The sequence below is a fragment of the Mesoplodon densirostris genome, chromosome 17 (genome assembly GCF_025265405.1).
Source record: "Mesoplodon densirostris isolate mMesDen1 chromosome 17, mMesDen1 primary haplotype, whole genome shotgun sequence".
NCBI lineage: Eukaryota > Metazoa > Chordata > Mammalia > Artiodactyla > Ziphiidae > Mesoplodon > Mesoplodon densirostris.
Window position 1 is genome coordinate 58,036,984 of NC_082677.1, and position 20,058 is coordinate 58,057,041.

The window sequence follows — 20,058 nt, forward strand, 5'->3', positions numbered from 1 at the left end:
ATATTTTAAGAGTTTCATATTAATGACTCAGTAAATTTTATAATGCTCCCCCCTTTTTCCTGAATAGGTTTCTTATGTTTACTGATGATTGAGAAAATGATTTTCTGCAAAACTTATTCTCATTGCATTTAAGGCAGTGAAGGGCATGTGTTAAGAAGTAGCACAGGATATTAATTCTCACTCAAGAGGTTTTGCTCCACTTAAACTTCATTTCAGGGCCTTCTACCGTATTCCCCGGTAGCCTGCCCTTTTCTGTTTGTTAACACAGGTTTTCATACCGTTGAAGTGACAGCATCTTGCAATGAACTTTGATTCTGAGCTTTGGGAAGAAATAACAAGAACTAAAACCTTCACTGAGCAATTTTCTTATTGGGTAACATGCAGCACTTAACTGCCAGAACCAGGGAGACAACTTTCTGACTGATTTGAAAAGCTATGAGAAAGAAAACATCTGAAGAAACAGCACATCTGCACAAATTCTTCCTTAATTGTCTATGTACAGTTAAACTTCAATAAAATAACTGTGACGCTTTCAAAATTCTGTGCCTCAGTAGAGACATTAGTCTATTTCTCTCTGGCAAATACTCTTTGTCCAAACTCATCAAATAACATTGTTTATATTTAGGCCAACTGTATTCACAAAAGACTCCTACATTTTCTGGTAATTTGGTTAAAATAATAATGGTGAACACTTCATGTGTAAAGTATTTTTCTCTGAGGGAGGATCAGAACAAAGCAAAAGGTAAATGAAAAACACAATTGTTGAAATTAGTCTTAGATTCTAAAACATGAGTTTAGTGTGCTGTAAACTTTACATTTGAGTATATTATGAAGAAAAAGCAGTCACCTCAATCTCTTATCAGTTTTAAGGCAAATTTTCCTATGACTTGTGAAATTTTAACATATTAAAAGATAAAAATCCTATAAATTAAAAAATATTTCTATATCAAAGCGAAAGTGTTGTTTGTAAGAACTAGAAAATAAACTATAAATGCAATTTTAAAATCACTTGAAATTACAGCTAGCGTAACAGATAAAGGAATGTCTCATTGTGGTTTTGATTTGCATTTCCTTGATTAATGATGTAGACTGTCTTCTCACGTTTCTGTTGGCCACCTATGTGTCTCTGGAAAAACATCTACTCAAGTCCTCCACCCATTTTTAAAATCAGCTTGTTTTTTGATGAGTTGTATGAGTTCTTTGTATATTTTGGATATTAACTACTTATTAGCTGTATCATTTGCAAATATCATCTCCCATTCAGTAGGCTGCCATTTTTGTTTTGTTGATAGTTTCCTTCACTGTGCAAAAACTTTTTAGTTTTTGGTCCCATTTGTTTTTGCTTTTGTTTCCCCTGTCTGAAGAACCAGATCCAAAAAATATTACTAAGACTGATGTAAGTATCCTGCCTTTGTTTTCTAAAAGTTTTATGGTTCTAGGTATTACATTTAATTCTTTAGTACATTTTGAATTTATTTTTGTATATGGTGAGAAGAAGTAGTCCAGTTTGATTCTTCTGCACGTAGCCGTCCAGTTTTCCCGGTACCGTTTATTGAAGAGTTTGTCTTTTCCCCATTGTATATTCCTGTCTTCTTTGTTGTGGATCAATTGACCATATAAGTGTGTGTTTATTTCTAGGCTGCCTATTCTGTTTCATTGATCTGTGTGTCCGTTTTTGTGCCAGTCAGTACAATAATGTTTTGATTACTGTGGCTTTTGTAGTATGGCTTGAAATCAGAGAGCATGATGCCTCCAGCTTTGAGATTGCTGTGACTATTTGGAGGTCTTTCATGGTTCTGTTCAATTTTTAGGATTTTTATGTATTGACTTTGCATCCTGCAACTTTACTGAATTTGTTTATTCTAACCGTTTTTTGGTGGAGTCTTGGGGGTTTCTGTGTATAATATCATTTATTGAAATGAACTCCTTATATAAAACACATTTAACTTTTGTCATAATCATGGCAAATATTTTACTTTTTAAAAGTACCCATATACTAAACTGGATAAATACATTTGTAAATCTGAATAAATGACACAAACCCAATTTGCTTTTAACTGCAAAGAAACTGGGGCATACAAATCAGTGAATGGCCCAGACCTGGATCTTGAAGATAGAAGATTCTTTCATGTTTTTTCCTGCCTGTTTTGCCTCAAGTTCGACCACATACCTGCTTCCAAATAAAAGCAGTTTCAGGTCTCACTATGCTCAAAAAGCCTGTGTTCCACGGTGTACACGAGCACAGGATATTTGAAGAAGGTGGACAGCCTCCAACAAACTGTTGAACTGCTCCTTCTCCACATATGGGATGTTCTCACATTTGGGCAAGTATATTTGGTAACTACAGAAGTTTACACAGAGTGTAAAATGATTAACAGCCTACAATTTTTTTATTTATACAGCAAAGGACAGTCTGGAATTGTCACTCCCACCAACCATGAGTTCTGTTCTCCAACTAAAATGTTTTGTGTACTTCAAAATGTGCATGCTTCAAGCCCTGGAATTTTTGGATGCCTATATCCTGGGAGTGTTTGAATGAGGACCATGGTGTAGTCCTAATGAGTCTTCCATAAAGTTCTCATGATTCAAAGAAAGTGAAAGAGTTGTGTGCTGTGAAATTCCTAGTCTCTTCACTGTTCACACCAGTGTTCAGTAGTCACTTTCCCCATGTCCATAAGATTGCTCTCAGTCTAGTTTCTAGAATCCTTTTTGAGGCCTCGCTGTTTGAAAAAATAAAACTTTGTTGGGCATTTCATTCGAGAGAGGCTTTGAGGTAAACCACTGAATTCAGATCCAAGTTCCACAGTTGTTACCTTGGGCAAATCATCTAATTTTTCTCATTGGTGAAATGATGATTGCAATACTGTAATGACCATTGTATGTCTTGACAATAGCACAGATGAAAATTCCTTGCACAGTGTAAGGCCTTAATAAACAGTAGTTTCTGGGAACCTATTGTAGAAGCATGCAGTAATCTAATAAAGAACAAAATCCAGCAGGGCAGCTTTAAGGGGAAAGATCCTGAAGGAACTGCCCCCGTGGAAAAGTGCCCATTATCTGCAGCATCATTCTCCTTTTAGATTTAGCACTTGCAGGTCCCTTTGCCTGGGAAGCTTTTCCCTGGTGTTACATTGTACTTCCTTTATTCAGTTCTCTGCCCAAATCTCACCTCCGAGAAGCTCCTCCGTCTCTCTTACTTCCCTTACTCTGCTCTATTTTTTTCTCACTACATGATGTTATGTTGAATATTTACGTGTCCTATAGAAGGTGAATCTCTGAACACAGGCACCGTGTTTCTAAAATGAAAATATCATAATTCTCCTCATGGCCTCTTTTGCATCACACACTATGCCTCACTATAATCCTAAGTTTGCTTTAAATTTATAATTGTAGTTTTCTCACTTTTCAGATCAGAGTAATAAAAAATTAGTTCCTAGCATACATGGCGATATTCACACATTCTTTAACCTTAACTAAAAAGCATTGTTGCTCATTGGCATATTCTTCCACCACTTCTCTGCCCAAATAACTCTTGTTGTTCTAGCAAATAGAATTTTTTTTTTACATGGTTAACATATCAAGACACTAACTGGACTTCGGAGGAAAAAAATGAAATGGAGTCATACATTAACAATAAAAGCATTTCACCAGGATGACTTTTTCATCAATCTCTTCTGATAATCCTTCATTGAAGGTTATCATTTTGTACAAACCCATCAGTTATTTCATATTTTCTCTATTACAGATATTCAGGTGCATGTCTTACCTCCCTGTGAGCCTATAAATTACTTGAAGGCAAAATCTAAAATTATTGTTGCTTTTTTCCTAATTAGTTTCATATACTGTGCTGTCTATAGAATAGCTATTCAAAATGTGCTGAATAAATGAACAAACAAGCATATTTTAATGAGTAAAGATGGTTATCTGATATAACACTGGCTTACATGCTGTCTGCACAACTTATTACCCATGTGATTTTAGGCAAGTTGCTTGCCTAAACTTGATCCTAAACCCCACTTGATCATGGTGTATGATCCTTTTAATGTGCTGTTGGATTCTGTTTGCTAATATTTTGTTGAGGATTTTTGCATATGTGTTCATCAGTGATATTGGCCTGTAGTTTTCTTTCTTTCTGACATCTTTGTCTGGTTTTGGTATCAGGATGATGGTGGTCTTGTAGAATGTATTTGGGAGTGTTCCTCCCTCTGCTATATTTTGGAAGAGTTTGAGAAGGATAGGTGTTAGCTCTGCTCTAAATGATAGAATTCGCCTGTGAAGCCATCTGGTCCTGGGCTTTTGTTTGTTGGAAAATTTTTAATCACAGTCTCAATTTCAGTGCTTGTGATTGGTCTGTTTATATTTTCTGTTTCTTCCTGGTTCACTCTCGGAAGCCTGTGCTTTTCTAAGAATTTGTCCATTTCTTCCACGTTGTCCATTTTATTGGCATATAGTTGCCTGTAGTAATCTCTCTTGATATTTTGTACTTCTGCAGTGTCAGTTGTTACTTCTCCTTTTTCATTTCTAACTATTGATTTGAATCTTCTCCCTTTTTTTCTTGATGACTCTGGCTAATGGTTTATCAATTTTGTTTACCTTCTCAAAGAACCAGCTTGTTTTGTTATTGTTTCCTTCATTTCTTTTTCATTTATTTCTAATCTGTTCTTTATGATTTCTTTCCTTCTGCTAATTTTGGGGTTTTTTTTTTCTTCTTTCTCTAATTGCTTTAGGTGTAAGGTTAGGTTGTTTATTTGAGATGTTTCTTGTTTCTTGAGGTAGGATTGTATTGCTATAAACTTCCCTTTTAGAACTGCTTTTGCTGCATCCCATAGGTTTTGGGTCGTCGTGTTTTCATTGTCATTTGTTTCTAGGTATTTTTTGATTTCCTCTTTGATTTCTTCAGTGATCACTTCATTATTAAGTAGTGTATTGTTTAGCCTCCATGTGTTTGTATTTTTTACAGATTTTTTCCTGTAATTGATATCTAGTCTCATAGTGTTGTGGTCAGAAAAGATACTTGATATGATTTCAGTTTTCTTAAATTTACCAAGGCTTGATTTGTGACCCAAGATATGATCTATCCTGGAGAATGTTCCATGAGCACTTGAGAAGAAAGTGTATTCTGTTGTTTTTGGATGGAATGTCCTATAAATATCAATTAAGTTCAACTTGTTTAATGTATCATTTAAAGCTTGTTTTTCCTTATTTATTTTCATATTGGTTGATCTGTCCACTTGTGGAAGTGGGGTGTTACAGTCCCCTACTGTTTTTGTGTTACTGTTGATTTCCTCTATGATGGCTGTTAGCATTTGCCTTGTGTATTGAGGTGCTCCTACTTTGGGTGCCTAAATATTTATAATTGTTGTATCTTCTTCTTGGATTGATTCCTTGTTCATTATGTAGTTTCTTTGTTTCTTGTAACAGTCTTTTAAAGTCTATTTTGTCTGGTATGAGAATTGCTACTCCAGCTTTCTTTTGATTTCCATTTGTGTGGAGTATCTTTTTTCCATCCCCTCACTCTCAGTCTGTATGTGTCCCTAGGTCTGAAGTGGTTCTCTTGTAGACAGCATATATACAGGTCTTATTTTTGTATCCATTCAGCCAGTCTCTGTCTTTTGGTTGAAGCTTTTAATCTATTTACATTTTAGGCAATTATTGATATGTATATTCCGATTACCATTTTCTAAATTGTTTTGGGTTTGTTATTGTTGGTCTTTTCCTTCTCTTGTATTTCCTGCCTAGAGAAGTTCCTTTAGCATTTGTTGTAAAGCTGGTTTGGTGGCACTGAATTCTCTTAGCTTTTGCTTGTCTGTAAAGGTTTTAATTTCTCCATCAAATCTGAATGAGATCCTTGCTGGGTAGAGTAATCTTGGTTGTAGGTTTTTCCCTTTCATCACTTTAAATATGTCCTGCCACTCCCTTCCGGATTGTAGAGCTTCTGCTGAAAGATCAACCTTACGGGGATTCCCTTGTATGTTATTTGTTGTTTTTCCCTTGCTGCTTTTAATAGTTTTTCTTTGTATTTAATTTTTGATAGTTTGATTAATATGTCTTGGAGTGCTTCTTCTTGGATTTATCCTGTTTGAGACTCTCTGTGCTTCCTGGACTTGATTAACTATTTCCTTTCCCATATTAAGGAAGTTTTTAACTATAATCTCTTCAAATATTTCGTCAGTCCCTTTCTTTTTCTCTTTTTCTTCTGGGACCCCTATAATTCGAATGTTAGTACGTTTAATGTTGTCCCAGATGTCTCTGAGACTGTCCTCAATTCTTTTCATTCTTTTTTCTTTATTTTGCTCTTCAGTAGTTATTTCCACTCTTTTATTTTCCAGGTCACTTACGCATTCTTTTGCCTCAGTTATTCTGTTATTTATTCGTTCTAGAGATATTTTAATTTCACTTATTGTGTTGTTCATCATTGTTTGCTCTTTAGTTCTTCTAGGTACTTGTTAAACATTTCTTGTATTTTTCTCCATTCTATTTCTAAGATTTTGGATCATTTTTACTGTCATTAATCTGAATTCTTTTTCAGGTAGGCTGCTTGTTTCCTCTTCACATGTTTGGTTTGGTGGGTTTTTACCTTGCTCCTTCATCTGCTGTGTGTTTCTCTGTCTTCTCATTTTGCTTAACTTACTGTTTGGGGTCTCCTTTTCGCAGCCTGCTGGTTTGTAGTTCCCACGTTTTTTGGTGTCTGCCCCCAGTGGCTAAAGTTGGATCCGTGGGTTGTGTAGGCTTCCTGGTGGAGGGGACTGGTGCCTGTGTTCTGGTGGATGAGGCTGCATCTTGTCGTTCTGGTGGGCAGGACTGTGCTGGGTGGTGTGTTTTGGGGTGTCTGGAACTTTTTGTGATTTTAGGCAGCTTCTCTGCTAATGGGTGGGGTTGTATTCCTCTCTTGCAAGTGATTTGTATAGGGTGTCCAGCACTGTAGCTTGCTGGTCCTTGTGTGGAGCTGGGTGTTAGCATTGAGATGAACATCTCTGGGAGAGCCCTGCTATTTGATATTTCGTGGAGCCGGGATGTCTCTAGTGGTCCAATGTCCTGAACTTGGCTTTCCCACCTCAGAGGCTCAAGCCTGACACCCGGCCGGATCACCAAGACCCTGTCAGCCACATGGCTCTGAAGAAAAGGGAGAAGAAAATAACTAACTAAATAAAATAAAATAAAGTTATTAAAATAAAAAATAAAAAAAATATTTTTAAAAATAAGAAAAAGAATAAGAAAAAAAAGAAAGAAGAGAGCAACCAAACCAGGAAACAAATGCACCAATAATAACAAGCGCTAAAAACTATACTAAAAAAAAAAAAAAACGGACAGACAGGACCCTAGGACAAATGGTAAAACAAAGTTATACAGACAAAATCACACAAGGAAGCATACACATACAATCACAAAAAGAGAAGGAGGAAAAAAATACATATATGGTTGTTCCCAAAGTCCATTGCCTCAATTTTGGGATGATTTGTTGTCTGTTCAGGTATTCCACAGATGCGGGGTACATCAGGTTGATGGTGGAGATTTAATCTGCTGCTCCTGAGGCTGCTGGGAGAAATTTCCCTTTCTCTTCTTTGTTCGCACAGCTCCTGGGGTTCAGTGTTGGATTTGGCCCCGCCTTTGTGTGTAGGTTGCCTGAGGGCGTCTGTTCCAGCTCAGACAGGATGGAGTTAAAGGAACAGCTGCTTCGGGGGCTGTGGCTCACTCAGGCATTGGGGAGGAAGGGGTACGGAGTGCAGGGTGAGCCTGCGGCGGCAGAGGCCAGTGTGAGGTGGCAACAGCCTGAGGCGTGATGTGTGTTCTCCCGGGGAAGTTGTCCCTGGATCCCGGGACCCTGGCAGTGGCGGGCTGCACAGGCTCCCGGGAGTGGAGGTGTGGACAGTGACCTGTGCTTGCACACAGGCTTCTTGGTGGCGGCAGCAGCGGCCTTAGCGTTTCCTGCTTGTCTGTGGGGTCCGCGCTGTTAGCCGCGGCTCGCGCCCCTCTCTGGAACTCATTTAGGCGGGGCTCTGAATCCCCTCTCCTTGTGCACACTGAAATAGTGGTCTTCTGCCTCTTAGGTAGGTTCTCTTAGGCAGGTCCAGAGTTTTTCCCGGACTCCCTCCTGGCTAGCTGTGGTGCACTAACCCCCTTCAGGCTGTGTTCACGCCGCCAACCCCAGTCCTCTCCCTGGGATCTGACCTCTGAAGCCCGAGCCTCAGCTCCCAGCCCTGCCCGCCCCGGCGGGTGAGCAGAGAAGCCTCTCGGGCTGGTGAGTGCTGGTTGGCACCGATCCTCTGTGCGGGAATCTCTCCGCTTTGCCCTCCGCGCCCCTGTGGCTGCGCTCTCCTCCGTGGCTCCGAAGCTCCCCCACTCCGCCGCCCGCAGTCTCCGCCCGCGAAGGGGCTCCTAGTGTGTGGAAACCATTCCTCCTTCAGAGCTCCTTCCCGGGTGTGCAGGTCCTATCCGTATTCTTTTGTCTCTGTTTTTTCTCTTTTCTTTTGCCCTACCCAGGTACGTGGGGGAATTTCTTGCCTTTTGGGAGGTCTGAGGTCTTCTGCCAGCATTCAGTAGGTGTTTTGTAGGGGTTGTTCCACATGTGGATGTATTCCTGATGTATTTGTGGGAGGAAGGAGATCTCCACATCTTACTCTTCTGCCATCTTGAAGGTCTCTCGACTTCTGACATTTTTGACCCATAAAATGGGCTCATAGAGCTCTTTATCTGTGAATTTGTTAGCCCTTAAGAAAAGGGAAGGATGACCCCAAAAGAGGCTTCTCCTTGGTTACCAAAAGCAGGGCTACCTCATTGGCTCCAGAGGGCAGGGCCTGGGCTGAGGGGATGGGAGCAAACTAATTGCAACCGTTAATGAACTCTCATTGTCTCATGGTACTGCTTTTTAAGAAGTAATATGCAAGGAACTTTTTATTCAGAGTACTGTGTGCCTTTGTATTAGATATAGCTGAAGAGAAAATGTTTTTGTTTCTTTATTATGCAGGTATTTCCTGTATTAGCAGATGGAAAATATCTTTTCTAAAGCCTAGCTCTAGAATTCTTTTAGATAGCGCTAGGAGAAAAGAGTTAGTAGTTAATCTTGAGATGACTCAGGTTACAATATTGTAAAGAAAAAATGAGGGTGCGTGTATTAACAACTACAATGTAGAGCTAGAAATGTTCTCTATCAAGCATATTTTTAAGGTTGGGGTGTAAATGAAGATTTTAAGCATCCAATGCAACAAAGCTATTCAGGAACAGAGCAGTTTTCCTGAAACCTGCAAGAAATGTTTCCTTTAGGAACTCCTGTGTTGTCACACTGATATGTGCCTGAGGTATGTACAGGAAATATACAGTATAGATCAAAATGCCAGGGTACTTTCAAACTGAGTTCTAAACCTCATTTTAATGAGACATTTAAAGCTAATACAGCACAGAGTGGAATTAAGTCCAAAATAGATGGCACAGATGACTATTCAGAAAACAAATATGAATATATTTAAAATAGCCAACATTATTAAATGTCAAGTTAATTATTGTGTTGCTCTAAAATCAAAATTCAAAAGTAATACTTTGGTTTGCTGGATAAACTAAAAAATTATTTGCCGTTTTCCTTCAAGTCTAAAATATAATAATTAAGATATTTTGTCCCAGTTAAACATATGGAGAAAACTATACTGAATATATATAACGTTATCTTGTTTAGAGCTTTAAATTCTGTTGTAGTATGCTTAATTCAGTTGAAGAACTGGAGAAGAGTTATGAATCAGCATAGTCTCATTGACTCCAGCTCTGAGTTTTATAGGTAATATACTAGTACTAAAGAAATACAGCTTTTTTATTCAGAAAATGCTTTTGGTAAAGGCAAACTATATTGAATAGCTAATGGAGCATCATTATGCTAGAAAAAGAATAGTTAATAAGATCTTGACCTTCATTGCCTCACACATAGGTATAGTATTTTAGCTCCATTTATCATAACCCTGTACAATATCCAAGAACACTCTGATCTAATGTAACTTTTTACATCCTTTTCATCTCCTCCCTTCTAAAAACAGATATCAGGTCCTGTAAGACTGTGTTGTACTTTAGTTTCTTTGTTGCTCCTAAACACACACAAAGCTCTTACCAATTTTACCTCTGTTCTATCTACCATCACAGTCTTATTTTTTAAAATGTCACTAAGGTTATTCATATCAGAATTTGGAGAAGAGAGATACCATAAATTACAGTTTTTTGGAAAATTTCTTAGAGATGATAATTTTATTTGGTCCTTCAAGAATGATTAATGTGTGGTAAGCAAAGTAGATGGCCGGAGGGTGTTGTCAATAACCTTCCAAATTAGGGTAGACATACACAGAGTACTAATTATAATACACCCATTTTGAAGGTAAAGAAGTTGACCTTCATATATAAGAGCTTTGTGGGAAATGAAAAGACATGTGATTTAAATGATATTGACATCAATTGCAGTAGCCAACTGTGAACTATTAGGTCATTACTGAATCTGAGAGAGAGAGTCCTCCCTCAGATCCTCAGATATTGAATCCAGCCTCGATAATTGCCTGAAAAGAAAAAAAATTTCTCAGTCTACTTTGAAATGGATAATCTGTTTCTGGCATTTATGGCTTAAGTTATGTACAGAAGTTCTCTGGTCAGCTCTGATCACCTCTTGATCACCTCTTGATCACCTCTTGTTAGCCTTTCTTCATTGAAAATTGAAGGCTAAATTTTCTAATCAAGGAGGAAGAGCAGAACTCTTGAGAACAGAACCAATGAATTTTACAGCTGATTTTTCTATTTTGTTGTGTGTTGCTTCCAGTGTTTCCAAATCCTCTTCCATTCTGAGTTGGTGGCAGACAGCTGGGTCTATGTTAGGGCATGAGCAATTATATTGAAGGACTGTGTGTAGAGTATTTGAGACATGATGATGATAATAATTATTTTTATGTAAATGCTCTAGCATTAAATTTACATATAATAGTCTCTTTTAGTGCCTTATACTTCATCTAATTATAGGGCTTTTGATCAACTGGTCTCTGGCAGTGAAAATTATCTTCTGCATAATTGGCCCCAAACCCAAACCTCCTACATTGTTGCCTTTTTGTCTCCTTTCACACATTCTACTTCATGTATTTTTTCAGGGTCCTTTGTGGGGAAAAACAGTTTAAAATTTTAAAGTACTTAAAGAATCATTTGAATTTGTCACCAATTTAGAGTGACCATATTTTATATATCTACATATATGAAGACTCACTTAGAACTGAACATTACCAGCTATAAGAAGTTGTTAAAGGTTATGCTGTATGTATTAGAGTTCTCCAGAGAAAAAGAACCAATAGGGGGTATGTGTGGATATATAGATGTATAAATATATTTATACAAACATGTATGTAGGAATATAAATAAATATATATGGAGACTTATTGTAAGGAATTGGCTCATTTATGGAGGTTGGTAAGGCCCAAGATCTTACAGGATGAGTCTGCAAGTTGGAGACTCTGGTGAGCCAGTGATATAGTTCCTGTCTGAAGGTTAGCAGGCTTGACAGACATGAAAAGCCAGTGTTTCAGTTCAAATCCAAAGGAGGAAAAAGCTGCTGTCCCAGTTTGAAAGCAGGTAGCCAGGAAGAACTCAGTCCTACTCAGGGGACAGTAGGCCTTTTTGTTCTTTTCAGGTCTTCAATTGATTGAGGCCCACCTACATTAGAGAGGGCAATTGGCTTTACTCAGTCGGCCAATTTAAATCTCAGTCTCATCCCAAAGCACTCATAGACACACCCACAGTGTTCAGCCAGATATCTGGACACCTCATGGCCCAGTCAAATTGACACATAAAATTAGGCATCACACTGTATTTTGAGTTCTAGAAATTACTACTGGATTAATGATGAACTACGGAGGAAAATCTCAGCACATACTTCATAACAAGCTGCAGAGATTAAATAGAGCACTTCTCTAATGAAAAGTAAACCCTACCTAGTTTCCCACCTGTGCTGGGGACAACAGGTCTTCACTACTGTGTGTCTCCTTTTACAATAAAACCACATGGAACGCTTTGCTTCTGACACTTACGGTCACTGAATGTGTGGGGATGTTTTCCTACAACAGTGATCAAGTCTCACACAGCAACTGGGTGTTCTACAATTGAACTCAGTCCAGACACTATTTACCTACAGATGGTATCGGATCCCACAGGTTAAAGGCTTAGTCCCACAAAACTTCACCTCTGCTTCCTCAACACACACACACACACGCACACACTCTCTCGCTTGCTCGCTCGCTCGCTCTCTCTGTAGATACCAGTTGCAAGCCCAGGTTCTCACCTTTGCCTCTAACAGGCTATAGCTCAGAGGTTGCAGTGATCTCCTCCTTGGGGTAATTTACTAGAGCATCTCACAGACTGCAGGGAAACACACACTTAAATTTACCAGTCTATCGAAGGATATGATAAAGGATACAGAAGAATAGTCAGATGAAGAGATACAAAAAGCTGTGTCTGGGAGGATCCTGAGTGCAGGAGCTTCTGTCCTGGTGGTGTTGGGGTGCATTGCCCTTCTGATGTGGATGGGTTTGCCAACCTGTAAGCTCTTTGAAACCCATAGTTTTGGGATTTTATGGAGGTGTCATCACACAGGCATAATAGATCCTTAGCACCATTTTCCAGCCCTTCTCCATTTCAAGAGCATGGGGATGTGGGGCTGAAATTCCAAGCTTCTATTCACGGCTTGGTCTTTCCAGTGACCAGCACTCATCCAGGAGGCATCCAGAAAGCCACCTAGAGTTGTCCCATTAGAACAAAAGACACTCCTGTCACATGGGAGATCGTAAGAATTTCAGGAGCTCTGTGTCGGGAACTGGAGTCAAAGACAAAATAATAGAAAAAAAGATACCACTAGTGCTGTCCTCACTTAAGAAATGGCTAGGGTTTCAGGAGCTGTTTGCCAGGAACCGGGGGCAGGGACCAATACATATTTTCCATTATCTCATACCTATCTTACAATGAGCCTATTAAGTGCCAGGGTGTGAATTTGTAGACTTTGCTATTTTTACAGTATTATGTCTTTAACCGCCTGGAACACAAAATTAGTTGAGTTTTACATACTGCACTCCTATGTCCACATTATATTACAAGATGGTGAAAATTGGCAATGATTCCTTCATGATGCCACCAGTGACAGCACTAGAATGGGGAGGGCCTTGGAGGTCAAAGCTGTCCTTAGACTTGGGCAACAGGCCCTGAATGTCACAAGTACTCAAACATAATGGACTTTTTTAGTTCCTTAAGGAATTTTTTGAAGAAAAAATGTTAACAGTTGAGCAAAATGGAATTATAAGTGAGGGAAACATGAACCAAGATTGCCATCCAGGCTACAGGATGGCTGAATGGGCTTTGGGGGCTATGGTCTCTGTCTAGGGTTTGTTTCAAGTTTAGCTCTCCGAATTCCCCTAATAATGTTTAGGCAGACTTGTTATCTCAGACCTCTGTTAGTTCTCCCTTTCTCTGCTTGTGTGAAGTAGTTTGGGAGCTATGCGGAATTGACTGGCAGTTCTGAATTGGAAACCGGTAATGTGAAGGAGGAGAACTTGTCTGACTTTGAGGGCAGTTTGACCTGGTAGTCTCCATCCAAGTTTCAGGTCCAGTCACTGCCTGAGTTGGGATCTGAGCACTCTTGCCCGTGATCTGTCTAGAACATCCACATTATCACTCAGATGGGAGGGCTGACTCTGGTAATGGTGTAATTATATCTTAAACAACTTTATACTCATTCTCTGTGGGATTACTGGGAAGCAGGACGCTTCATGGAAACACAACCTGGGACAAGGGCTTAATCTATAACTAAAATATTTAAACGTATGACATGTGGGCCTACATTTGCCCTCTTGGCTTGTTGCTGTGATGGTCAAGGCAGTATGAGACAGTGTGGCTTATACACAGTATTAGGAAATTTATGGAAGACGACCAAGATCCTTGCATCATACTCCTGAGGGAGGGAAGAATGGGGGCTGCAGAAGTGATTGTGAAGTTAGTAGGCAGAAAAATTGAAAACAGGTAGTGACATATACAAGAGTGTGGGGGGGGCGGAGTTTGAAGGATTCAGGGGCTGATCAGTGAGTAGAAAAGTTCGTGGTACTAAGAGTTGGGGAAAGGGCCCTCAGGGTTTTCCCTGCCTCCTGTTCTTCCCACCCCCTTCCCAATAAGGAGTCCTCAGCAGTGGTGCCTGAGTACGACCTCTGCCCAGTGACTCAGGTAAGGAAACCTAGGAATGAAGGTGACAGAGCTAAGACTGCAAGTATGTGAAGAACATGATGGTATGGGGGACTCCGAATCTTTGACCTCAACTCTTTAGAGATGGCTGTGAATTGGCTGTGCAGCATGTCGGATGTGGGGAGGGCAACTTTCCCACATGGAGCATGACAGGTAAAGCCTTTGTAATTGCCTGTGTTCAGAAATGAAAAATCACACAGGTTTTTTCAGCCAGGAACCAGACTCAGGCAATTTTTTTGAGGCAGTGACATGTGACTTTCAATTAAGTGGACACCAGCCAAACAAAGGCAGAGGAGGTAATTCAAATAAAGTTGTCAACATAGATTTGGACTCTAAGGGTATTGTTGTAAAGAGCAAAACATTGAAGTAAGCTAGAGCTGTAATACACAAGGGGAGGGAGACTTAAACAAGAGGCTAGGAAAGATGCATGACCAGTTTTGGAAGTGCTCACCTTTAGTCATTTTAAAATTGGGAGAGATGATCCTGCAATAGAATATGAAACTGAAGGCAAACAGATCAAGGGAAGTGGAAAAATATAGCCATATCAGAACAACAAAAACTAGAAGGAGACAGTAATAATTATCTAACAGTGGTTAAAGATACAACTCTGAATTCTGTCGACTCTCTCTTCAAATCTTCACATTTTCTAACTGCCTCAATTTTAAGTTTTAAAAAATAGCTTTTAGCTATTACTGTATGCCATCTCATTATATTGATTCACTTTGGCCTCTTTAGCCTCTTTAGAAAGGTTGGCTACTCCTCAAAATTAAAAATAGAACTACAATTTAGCAATTCCTCTCCTGGATATTTATCTGAAGAAAATGAAAACACTAATTTGAAAAGATATATGTTCCTCTGTGTTTATTACAGCATTATTTACAATAGTCAAATTATGGATAAAGAAGATGTGTATATGTATATTCAGTGAAATATTACTCAGTCATAAAAAGTGAAATCTTGCCATTTGTGATAACATGGATGGGCCTGGAGGGTATTATACTGTGTGGAATAAGTCAGACAGGGAAAGACAAATACCATATGATTTCACGTATATGTGGAATCCAGAAAACAAAACAAATGTACAAACATAAAATTGAGAACAAACAGGTGGTTGCCGGTGGGGGTGGGGGGATGTTGGGAGAAATAGGTGAGGGAGATAAAGACATACAGACTTCAAGTTACAGCACAAATAAGTCACAGGTATGAAATCTACAGTGTGGGGAATATGTTTAGTAAGTACCTAATATCTTTGTATGGTGACAGATGGTAACTTGACCTATCCTGGTGATCATTTTGAAATGTATAGAAATACCGAATCACTACATTGTGCACCTGGAACTAACATAGTATTGTAGGTCAGTTATACTTTGAAACAGACTCATGGAAAAAGAGATTAGATTTATGGTTTCCAGAGGTAAGGGGTGAGGTGAGGGGGATTTGGATGAAGGCAGTCAAAAGGTACAAACTTCCAGTTATAAGTTCTAGGGATATAATGTACAACATGATAAACATAACTTATAGTACTGTTTGTAAGTATGTGAAAGTTGAGAGTATAAATCATAAGTTCTCATCACAAGGAAAAATCTTTTTCTTTAGTTTTGTATCTCTATGAGATGATGAATGTTCACTAAACTTATTGTGATAATTTCGTGATGCGAGTCAAATCACTATGCCATACATCTTAAACTTATACAGTGCTGAAAATGTCAGTTATCTCTATAAAACTGGAAGGAAAAAAGGAAGAAAAAGAGGGGTATCTAGAGAACACAAATTTCCCACACATCTTTACAAAGGAAATCCCTGGATTAAATACACAATAAAATTAATTATAGCAAGGGGGAAAATTGGTTTATCATTCTCTTTGGCTTTGTGGGTATATCTTTTAAACTTAATTTTCAGTGGGACATTATCCTCTTTATTTTTCCTACAATAACTTTAAATAAGATTCAAGACTATTTTACTGTGCTTATGTTTAAGAAAAGAGGTTTTTTTTTTTTCTGTACTCAGAAAGAGGAACATACATCAGGGTGGCTCCAAAATTGCCTCATAATTTCTGAAAGCTGCCTGCTGTCATCACTTTCTTTTAGTTCAAACTTCATTCCATTTCTCTCATTTTTTCAGTCCTGCTCTTTGTGAATTTACATCCAGAAGTTTGTCTTCAGCCTGAAGCTTTGTCTAAAGGAGAAGATTTCATTAGCTATTTCCATGAGTTCATAGATCCAGATAATTCCCTTATTGTCAGATCATTCAAAGGTTCTTTCGTAGCTGCAACTTAATTGGAGCTCACACATGCACTCCCATTTTTCTGCAGAATTCAGATTGGCCATTCAAGTTTTCTGGTTGATAATTATTTACAACTCTCAGGGCTTTCAGAAGTTTCTTTGCGTTTTCTGTTTCTTACCATTTCTACTACTATACAGGTTTTATGTGTGTTTGGGTTTCTTCCTCACCTATTAGAGTCTTGGCGATACAAGTGGAAACCTTATAATTTAGGTTTGTTTTATATGTTGTATTGAAGTTTTTTACCTGTTATCCTAGTTGCTGTGTCTGTTTTGTGGAGGTATATTAGAAGATTTAAAATCTACAGACTGCTTATAATAGAATCTTTAGATTTTTAAAATTGTATGAAGGGGATCAATGTTTATTTATTGAATGGTAGAAATTATGGTATATAATAAGTACAAAAAGTTATTGTCCTCATGTTATCATCTCTTAATGATAGTAGATAACACAACAATTACGGTGCTTAGTTATGGTAGGGAACAAAGCACATAGGAAGGGAGCCAATTCAGATTGGGGTATGTGTGTGCCCACTTATAAGAGGCATTATTCAGGGAGGTAGTATCTTAACCAAATTCTAAAGGAAGGAAATATTTAAATCAGTGGTATATAACATATCACTCTCATGCTAAACATTCTTAAGTAGCCTTTCATTTCTCTCCAGATAAATATAAATTCTTTAGCCTGCATGTATACATCCATTATAATAAACTATAGTTACCGCAAGATGTAATTTCATCACTCTCAAGGCTTTTGCACAAGTATTTTTCTATACCACTGATTTAGGGCCTCCCTGGTGGCGCAGTGGTTGAGAGTCCGCCTGCTGATGCAGGGGATACGGGTTCGTGCCCCGGTCTGGGAGGATCCCATATGCCGCGGAGAGGCTGGGCCCGTGAGCCATGGCCGCTGGGCCTGCGCATCCGGAGCCTGTGCTCTGCAACGGGAGAGGCCACAACAGTGAGAGGCCCGCATACCGCAAAAAGAAAAAAAAAAAATAAATTAAATAAAATTGCTTTTCTGGATGGGCAAAGATTTGGAAGTTCTTACTCTGACTTACCAGATTTACTGCATCCGTACATCTCTAGGAGTGATGCTATGTAATGTATCCTTTTTGAAAAAAGTATCTCAGTTGATTAAGTTGCAAAATCTGTTTTTGAATTATAGATCAATTTCATGATAGAAAGCTTTTGAGTAATGACATCTAATAGTTCATCTCAGATTATGAGTGGCAGAGATAAGAATAGAAAACTGAAAACACATATGATAAAATACTCTTTCTAAAGGTAAATTTTGATATGTTTAATATCAAAGCATACAGAAATAGTTTAATGCAGTCTTTTATGTTCACATTGAACTATGTAGATATTCTATTTTGTATATTGGAAGTAGACGAAAAACACATCTGCCAGGTTCAAAGGATGACTTTTTAATGACATTTTTAGTAATCATGAAGAATTCATATAGGCCAACATTGAAGAAGTCACCCTCAGAGAAGAAATCAAGCTCTGAAAACATTAGAGGACAGCAGGGCAGTAGAAGCTATGGCACTTTGGGAGCAGGTTTGAAGCATAACTTCACTTTAGTTTGAGAAAAAGAGCAATTGTGGGAAGTCAGCTCTGTGAAAAGAAAAGTCTACAACAAGGTCAACAGGAGCTCCTTTGTTAGCTAACAGCACACACCTAAATCAAATATTTTTAATTAGTTCATATTTTTCTTTATGTCATCTCAATGTCACCTGCAAAACTTGTCAATTCTAGTGTAGTGGGGCAACCAACAAACAAAATGTGAATAAAATAAAACTTAATTACATCTGAAATTAGTGGGATGTAATGGAAGTTCACCTCACCAGTTTTAAAGCCAGTGGAACCACCTTGAGGAACGTCCAACTCGGTCATGTTGATGTTTAACTTGCCAATCAAAAACAACAGATGAAATGTTAAGTATGTAGTATCTGTGTTTCCTTCAAAATTTAATTTACAGACCCAATGTTTACTTTTCAGGGCAATCTGAATATCATATTCACACAATGCTCCTAAATCACGCGATGCATCTTTGTCTAGTCTACTCAGAAAACTAGTTACAGCATGAGCATACTTTCAGCTTTATACCTTCCCTGTATGTCTGCCCCTCAGAAAAGTCTCACTCCATCCTACTGCCTCTCCCGCAGTGGCACACTGGTTTGTCCTGCTAGCTGATGCTTGCTTGCCTTCTGTTTGTCCCAAGTGGGCTTTTCTCTGTGCTCCTGCCCCTCACTCAGGGTAGGAGATCTCTAATGAGTTTGCATCCAGGACAGTTTTATGCAGTGCTTTTCTTTCTCTTAACCTTCCCTCAGCCACAGCATGCCTTTCCCTTGCCCAGGACAGTGAAAAGGTTTGTTGCCTATAATTTTTAAAATAATAAATGAAAATTATATACTTCATTAATTAAATGTTAAATAACCTTTGATTCCTCTATACATAACATGAAGAGAGAACAAAGTTTTATTATCTAAAGCTCTTTCTTCTTGCATTTTGGAGTACAATTGCTGAGTATCAATGAATTTATAAATGTTAAGTTACGGTTTTTCTTTAAAGAATTATTTAGATTGTAGGCCTTTCAGTTTATTAGCTATTTACTAAAGACACAACATTTATTTCATTAGTTCTAGTATTAGCCACCTAACATTTCTTTTTAAATGGAATTTCTTAATTTTTTTCCTTTTTGTTTTCATCTATTTATTTTACATATATATCTTCATTTGAACACTTAATTTGATTATTACATATCACATATATTGCTGTACTTAGAAATTTGCATAAACAATTTAGTACTTAGTTCTTATAGTCTGCTGTGGTGGTATCCTTAGTTATACAGAAAAGATAAGTAAATTTGTCCAAATTACATAGCTTAGTAAAAGGACAAGTCAGAAATTGGAGCTGAGAGACTGACTTTATTCTAATATTATTAACCATTATCACTTATAGTCTGTCTCTAAGTTAATTTGCATTCTCATAAACTGTGGAGTATCTTTTAATGTGCATGTACACACATGCAGACTTGTGTTTTCAGAAAGCATGCACAGTTTCACAGATGTCTTTTTTGATGTATGCGTACATGAATGACCAATTTTGTAACTGCACTGATTTTTGCATAGTACTGAATTTTTATTTTATCTTTGACGTTAAACAGGGTATATACCTCAAGCTTGATTTGTTTCTCTTAATTTTATCTAATATGGTTGTTTTTATGTCTGGAGTATTGTCCCTAGATTTAGTAAAGTTTTAATTTAAAAATGAAATCCTTGTGAATTTATCCTAGAGTCTCTTTACTGAGCACTTTTATTATCCATATTTGAGATCCATATGTTCTGTCACCTTTATCTATTCTAATCTCCATTTTTATGTTTGTTCTGAAGGTATATATTTACAGGGTCTTAGACATCACTCATATTTTCTTTAGTGTTGGTTCTGCCTATATTTTTTCTAATGTAGATTTGGTCATCATTGTTTCACTTTTAAGGTCCACAAATGATTTCACTCTCTTAACAAGCTCTACCTTTATTTTGGTCTG